The sequence below is a fragment of the Mauremys reevesii genome, linkage group 13 (assembly GCF_016161935.1).
Source record: "Mauremys reevesii isolate NIE-2019 linkage group 13, ASM1616193v1, whole genome shotgun sequence".
In the NCBI taxonomy this organism is placed as follows: Eukaryota; Metazoa; Chordata; order Testudines; family Geoemydidae; genus Mauremys; species Mauremys reevesii.
In genome coordinates, this window is record NC_052635.1 from 5,643,625 (window position 1) to 5,650,515 (window position 6,891).

At 49.9% G+C, this 6,891-nt stretch overlaps 1 long non-coding RNA gene across 1 annotated transcript; it reads left to right on the forward strand.

Annotated features, from left to right (window-relative positions):
* The first annotated feature begins 988 nt into the window (after positions 1-988).
* On the forward strand, positions 989-2,595 carry LOC120380214. Its single transcript, XR_005587657.1, has 3 exons — positions 989-1,180; positions 1,534-1,634; positions 2,557-2,595. It is a non-coding gene; the product is annotated as an uncharacterized LOC120380214 (long non-coding RNA).
* The last annotated feature ends 4,296 nt before the right edge of the window (positions 2,596-6,891 follow it).

Here is a 6,891-nt window from a genome sequence, read left to right on the forward strand (position 1 = left end):
GCTCCTCCCCTCAGACATCCTTCCCCAGCCGGTGCTGAGCGTGTATCCTCTGTCTGGAGCAGTGAGTTCTCACTCACTGAGAGCACTGGTCAGCTCTGGGTAAACTGAACTCACAGACTCACAGACTTTAAGGTCAGAAGGGACCATGATGATTTTCTAGTCTGACCTCCTGCACAAAGCAGGCCACAGAATCTCACCCACTCACTTCTGTAACAAACCCCTGATCTATGTCTGAGCCACTGAAGTCCTCAATTTGTGGTTTAAAGACTTCAAGGTGCAGAGAATCCTCCAGCAAGTGACCCATGCCCCATGCTGCAGAAGAAGGCGAAAACCCCCCAGCGCCTCTGCCAATCTGCCCTGGAGGAAAATTCCTTCCCGACCCCAAATCTGATGATAAGATGATAAGAACCTGAGTATGTGAACAAGACACAGCAGCCAGGCATCTAGAAAGAGGATTCTCTGTATCACCACAGAGCACTGGTTCATCTTGTTCGGTGTCCCATTTTCCAGCAGTGGCCAATCTCTCTTGTGCTTCAGAGGAAGGTGTCCCTGATTCAGTTGTGAATACATCCGTGCATCGGGGGAATTGTGCATCGCGGGGAGGGGGGAGAAATTACTTTCCTACAGGTGTTAAATCCTCTCTGGGACTGGGATATTTTTTTGTTCCGGGTTTGTACGATGTCTAGCACAATGGGGTCCAGACTCCTATACATTGCACCAGTACAAATAATAAATCATCATCCCCAGCTCCCCAGGCAGCTTTTCCAATCTCACCCCCAATTCATCTGGGCATCATCTCCATTTCCCGCACTGCCCTATTCCTGCTGAACCCTTCCCTTTGCTCTTTCCCTCAGACATCCTTCCCCCGTGCTGAGAGTGTATCCTCTGTCTGGAGCAGTGAGTGAAGGGCTCCCAATGCTCATCACCTGCATGGCCCGCAGGGATGCTGGCGAGCGGACATTTCATTTCTACAATGATGGAGCCAAGATCTTCCCCGAGGACGTTGGGTCTGAGGTGAACACCACGGACTCCAGGACATGCTCTATGAACATCTCTGTGTTCAGCATCCTGTGGTCCGGTTCCAACAACACCGGAAAATTCACCTGCGAATATGAGGAGAATGTGAATGGGAAGTGGATCCTGTCCCCAAGGAGCTGGGCTGTGAACATCACAGTGTCAGGTGAGGCGGACTATGGTTTTTAATAACTTCCCACATAAATTCACCCTCAAACCCCAGACACAGTTCTCAAGCGAACAACCAGCACCCAGTGCTCCTGGTCAGGGCAGGTCACAGTGTTGGAGGGCAGAAAGAGAGGAGCAGAAAAGACACACAGATGGAAAGAATCAGGGGTTGGTATCCACCAGTCTAAGAGAGAAGGTCTGGGGTGGGTTTCACATCTCACCTTGATGACTCCTGAGATCCAGGGGAGTTTGTCATGAGTCCTGGAGGCAGAGGCACGCAGACATTATGTGCATCACCATTAGCAGAGATGTTCACCTGTTGTTCCACTCATTATTCTCCTCTCTCTGCAGCTCGCAGCTTCCTATGCATCCAGGAGCTGGTGCTGGGTGGCTCCTTCTTCCTCATCAATGGCCTCATCTTCCTCATCTCACACTGTTGCTTCTAGACCCAGGTAACTGGCTTGTTCTGTGAAGGGGGCCCTTCATTCTGTGCCTTGGATTCTCTCCACAGGGTGACCCATTTGGGCTGTGATCTCTCCCCTTGAATTTCAGCCTGGGGGTGGAGGGGTAGAAGGTTCTAGCATGGTTTTGCAACCCTGTCCATCCTGGCTAATAGCTGCTAATGGCCCTATCCTCCACGAATTTATCCAGTTCTTTTTTGAACTCTATTATAGTCTTGGTCTTCACAACATCCTCTGGCAGTGGATGGAAGATGTCCTTCTCCTTTGGCGGCTTATCCTCAACTGCACTGGAGGGCCTGCCTTTTATACTGCAGGTTCCTGTCCCTCCCCTCCGCTTCTGGCAGGGCGGGAGAGGGCGTCCTTCTGGCGGGGCAGTTGCGGTTGTCCTTGCGTCCGTCTGGAGGGAGGCCACTCCCCCTTGTTACATGTCTTTTTATCTATCTCTTTCTTAATGACTCCCAACATTCTGTTAGCTTCTTTGACGGCCGCTGCACACTGAATTGAAGTTTTCAGAGAACTATCCACAATGGCTACAAAATCTCTCTCTTGAGTGGTAACAGCTAATTTAGACCCCATCATTTTATAGGTATAGTTGGGATTATATTTTCCAATGTCTATTGCTTTGCATTTATCAACATTGAATTTCATCTGCCATTTGGTTGCCCAGTCACCCAGTTTTTTTAGATCCCTTTATAACTCCTCGCCGTCTGCCTCAGACTTAACTATCTTGAGTAGTTTTGTATCATCTGCAAATTTTGCCACCTCCCTGTTTACTCCTTTTTCCAGATCATTTATGAGTATGTTGAATAGGACTGGGCCCAGTACAGACCCCCGGAGGACCCCAGTATTTACCTCTCGCCATTCTGAAAACTGATAATTTATTCCTACCCTTTGTTTTCTGTCTTTTAACCAGTTACCAATCCATGAGAGGACCTTCTCTCTTATCCCATGACTGCTTACTTTTCTTATGAGCCTTTGGTGAGGGACCTTTTCAAAGGCTTTCTGAAAATCTTCAAAGCCACGACGGAGAGGAGGTAACGACTCAGCTATCAGCAGGGGCTGGAGCGGCACCCCCAAGGGACCTTCCTGCTTCTTGAAGCAGCATCAAGGAACTTAAAGAGATATGCTCTCAGGGACGATAGAGAGAGGGTCAGTGAACCTCCAAGTTATCTTCTACCTCAGATGACAGGGGAAAGTAGCGCCTCATAGTTTGGTGGAAGGCTCTGACCGAGAGCCACTCAGCCAGGCTGGACCATTCATACTAGAGAGTGAAACCATCTTGAATGCAGACTATGCCTGGCTACGTTGAGTTTTAGCCTTTCAGCTGCATTTTAGAATATAAGAACATAAGAACGGCCATACTGGGTCAGACCAAAGGTCCATCTAGCCCAGTATCCTGTCTTCCAACAGTGGCCAATGCCACTGTGATTTTCTTGTAACCATTTTTTGCTTGGATTCTTTTCACTTGGCATCACTTAACCTGTTAACCTGTTAGCCTGTTGTTAATAAATGTGTTTTATTTTAATCTAAACCAACCCAGGGCTGGATGTGAATTCAAGTAACTGGTAACTCCAGTTAATGTGGTGAGCAGCTGTGGATTGTCTCTTTAAAGGAGCATCCCTTATTATTTCTCTGGATGCTCCATTAGAGAGCTGGACATTTCCGGGCAGATGGTTTGTGGGGAAATTTGGGCCAGGGAAGCATTGGGGTCCCATGGTTAGTAGTGACCAAAACTTGTGAAGACCAGAGCATGGTGAGAGGTACCAAGCAGGCTGTTGGAGTCGGTGTTGCTAAGCCAGGTCTGTTGGTTGCAGATGCTTGGTACGTGCCTGTCTGCTGGCGGGGAGCATCCCAACAGGGAGCTGCAGCAGCTGCGCATTTCAAGGGACCAAAGGTTATGGGGCAGGAGGGTGTGGATGAAACCCCCAAAGATGGCACCCAAGCATAGCGGCATTTGCACAACATCAGCTAGCAGTGATCCCAGCCACCATCCAACCTCCCGTAGTGTAGGACTCTGGAGGTCTTGTACACAGACCCGGGACCGATATCCATGAGCTCAGCAGAGCAAGATTTACGTGCCCAGTCGAAGTGGAGGTAGGAATTTAGAGAACAAGAATTGTGCATGTGAAGAGCCAGAGGGTATTTCATGACCAGGCAGGTCATTAGCTTTTCTGCACACCTTCCACGAGATGACAAGTCCAGCAGCACGATTCACTCTAAGGAGACACTCACGCCCCTTCCTGAAGCACAGCGCCCCCTAGCACTGTGCATGGCATGGCAGCCTGCGCTGCCTGCCTGGGGAGAGCGCCCCCTGCTGAGCCCCTGCCCTGCTCCCAGCAGTACAGCGCCCCCAGAGGAATACACAAAATAAGGTTGGAGTCACTCAACCTGGCTGAGTGTGAGGCCTGGTCTACACTAGGACTTTAATTCGAATTTAGCAGTGTTAATTCGAACTAACCGCTCAACCGTCCACACTAGGAAGCCATTTAATTCGAACTAGAGGGCTCTTTAGTTCGAATTTGGTACTCCACCCCGACAGGTGGAGTAACGCTAAATTCGACATGGCTAGCTCGAATTAGGCTAGGTGTGGATGCAAATCGAACTTAGTAGCTCCGGGAGCTATCCCACAGTGCACCACTCTGTTGACGCTCTGGACAGCAATCCAAGCTTCGATGCTCTGAGCAGCCACAGAGGAAACAACCCGGGAAAATTTGAATTCCTTTTCCTGTCTGGACAGTTAGAATCTCATTTTGTGGTTGCACATCGGGGCGAGCTCAGCAGCGCTGGCAGCAATGCAGAGCTCTCCAGCAGAGGAGTTCATGTAATCTCTGAATAGAAAGAGGGACCCAGCATAGACTGACTGGGAACTCTTCGGTCTGATCGGTGTGTGGGGCGAGGAGTCTGTGCTTTCGGAGCTGCGCTCCAAAACAGGGAATGCAAAGACCTACGAGAAGGTCTCCAAAGCCATGATCCAGACAGAGGATACAGCCGTCATGCAACGCATCGCCGCGTGAAAACCAAGGACCCCAGACAAGGCTACCAAAAAATCAAAGCGGCAAACGGACGCTACGGAGCCTGCCACCACTGCCCCACCAGTGACCGTGGACTCTGACGATGGGACAGTGTCGACGGCCAGTTCCTCGGTGATGTTCGCGGACGGGGAAGATGAGGAAGGGTTTGTGGAGGACGAGGCAGGCGACAGCGCTTACAACGCTGGTTTCCCCGACAGCCAGGATCTATTCATCACCGTCACGGAGATCCCCCAACAACCCTCCCCGGCCATTAACCCGGACCCTGAATCAGGGGAAGGAGCAGTCGGTAAGTGCTGTAACCATGTTAACTTTTATTCTTAATATAACAGGAATCTGAACTGTGTGAAAAGGAGAGCTCTCTAGATATGGGGATAAAACAGAAATCATCCTTGGAGATCTCCACGAAGCTCTCCTTGCGTTAATCGAAAAGCATCAGCAGGAGGTTCCTGGGGAGAGCTGCCTTATTGGGTGCTCCGTAGTAGCAGAGTTTTCCGCGCGAGGCTTTCATGAGGAACTCATGGAGCACTGCCTCCCCGAGCACGGCTGCATCGGGCCCTGGTTTGTGCTAGCTTTCACGCAGCATGCGCTCTCTATCTCCTTCAGTGACCCTCCTCAGGGTGATCTCGCTCGGAGACTCCTGCATCTAATTAGGGTAATTACTGTAATTTTACGCCTGGTCCAAAGTATTTTTCAGAAATCTACGGACAGACGGCATAGCACAGACTCAGCACACAGCTGCGTGACAAGCGTAACGGAAAGCCAAAGAATATAATGGACGCTCATGGAGGGAGGGGGGAAGGAGGACGCAAGCTATCCCACAGTTCCTGCTGTCTCCGAAAAGTATTTGCATTCTTGGATGAGCTCCAAATGCTTCTAGGGTCAAACACAGTGTCCGCGGTGGGTCAGGGCATAGTTCGGCAATTTGCGCACACACCCCACCCACCACCAGAAGTGAAAACAATCCTCTGTTGACTCTTTTACATGTCACCCTATCTTTACTGAATGCTGCAGATAGACGCGATGGTGCAGCACTCAACACCAACATCCTTGCTCCCCCCATGCTATTGATGGCTGACGGTACAATACGATGGAAATCTGTCCTCATCATCAGCCTCTTGGCATATGGGGCAGTGCAAAAGGGCTGGTAACCATGCCGACTAGTATCAGTACGGTCGATCAAGGGCGCCTGTCCCTAATTTTTGATGGCTGATGGTACAATATGGCTGGTAACCGTCCTCATCATTGCAACAGGGGGCTGAGCTTCATCAGCCCCCACCCTTCATTGTAAATAAAAGATTCAATTGCCCCTGGACTAGCAGAGGGATAATGGGCTCCTTAATCCACACTCCTTAATGTCCTGCCTGGACTATCATTGCAGCTGGAGGCTTCCTTCCAGTCATTTCTCACAAACAAGTCACTGTGTCTTATTCCTGCATTCTTTATTACTTCATCACACAAGTGGGGGGACAATGGTATGGTAGCCCAGGAAGGCTGGGGTAAAAACGGAATGAACAGGTGGTGTTGTTGCAGGAGCACCCCCTGTGAATAGCATACAGCTCATAATTTATGCAGGATCAGACACAGAGCGGATGTGCTCTCTGGTTCTATGATACACTGGTTCTCTAGTACACTTGCCCATAATCTAGGCAGGACTGATTCTATTTTTAGATACCAAAAAGGAGGAATTGACTCAGGTAGTCATTCCCAATTTTTGCTTTTGCGCCCCTGGCTGCTTGGCCAGGGGCACTTATGACAGCCCCAAATGGGGCAGTGCAAAAGGACAGGTAACCATGCCCATCTTATTACCAATTTATGGTATGGTTGATGGTACAATATGGCTGGTAACCATCTCTGCTGTCATGCAAAAGCAAAAGCATGCTGCTGTGTAGCGCTGCTGGCCCGCCTCTGTCAGCGGCATCTAGTACACATACGGTGACATACACAAAAGGCAAAACAGTGTCCATGGTTGCCACGTTATGGCGTATGCCAGGGCAATTCTGGGAAAACGGGCTTGAAATGATTGTCTGCCATTGCTTTCCCGGAGGAAGGAATGACTGGCGACATTTACCCAGAATCCACCGCGAAAATGATTTCTGCCCCAGCAGGCACAGGGATCTCAACCCAGAATTCACAGAGACAGCCTAGACTCAGTTAATTGTTCGCCAAAATGTATCATTGCAAGGAATTCACTCCCTGTTTCCCATCTCACAGCTTCC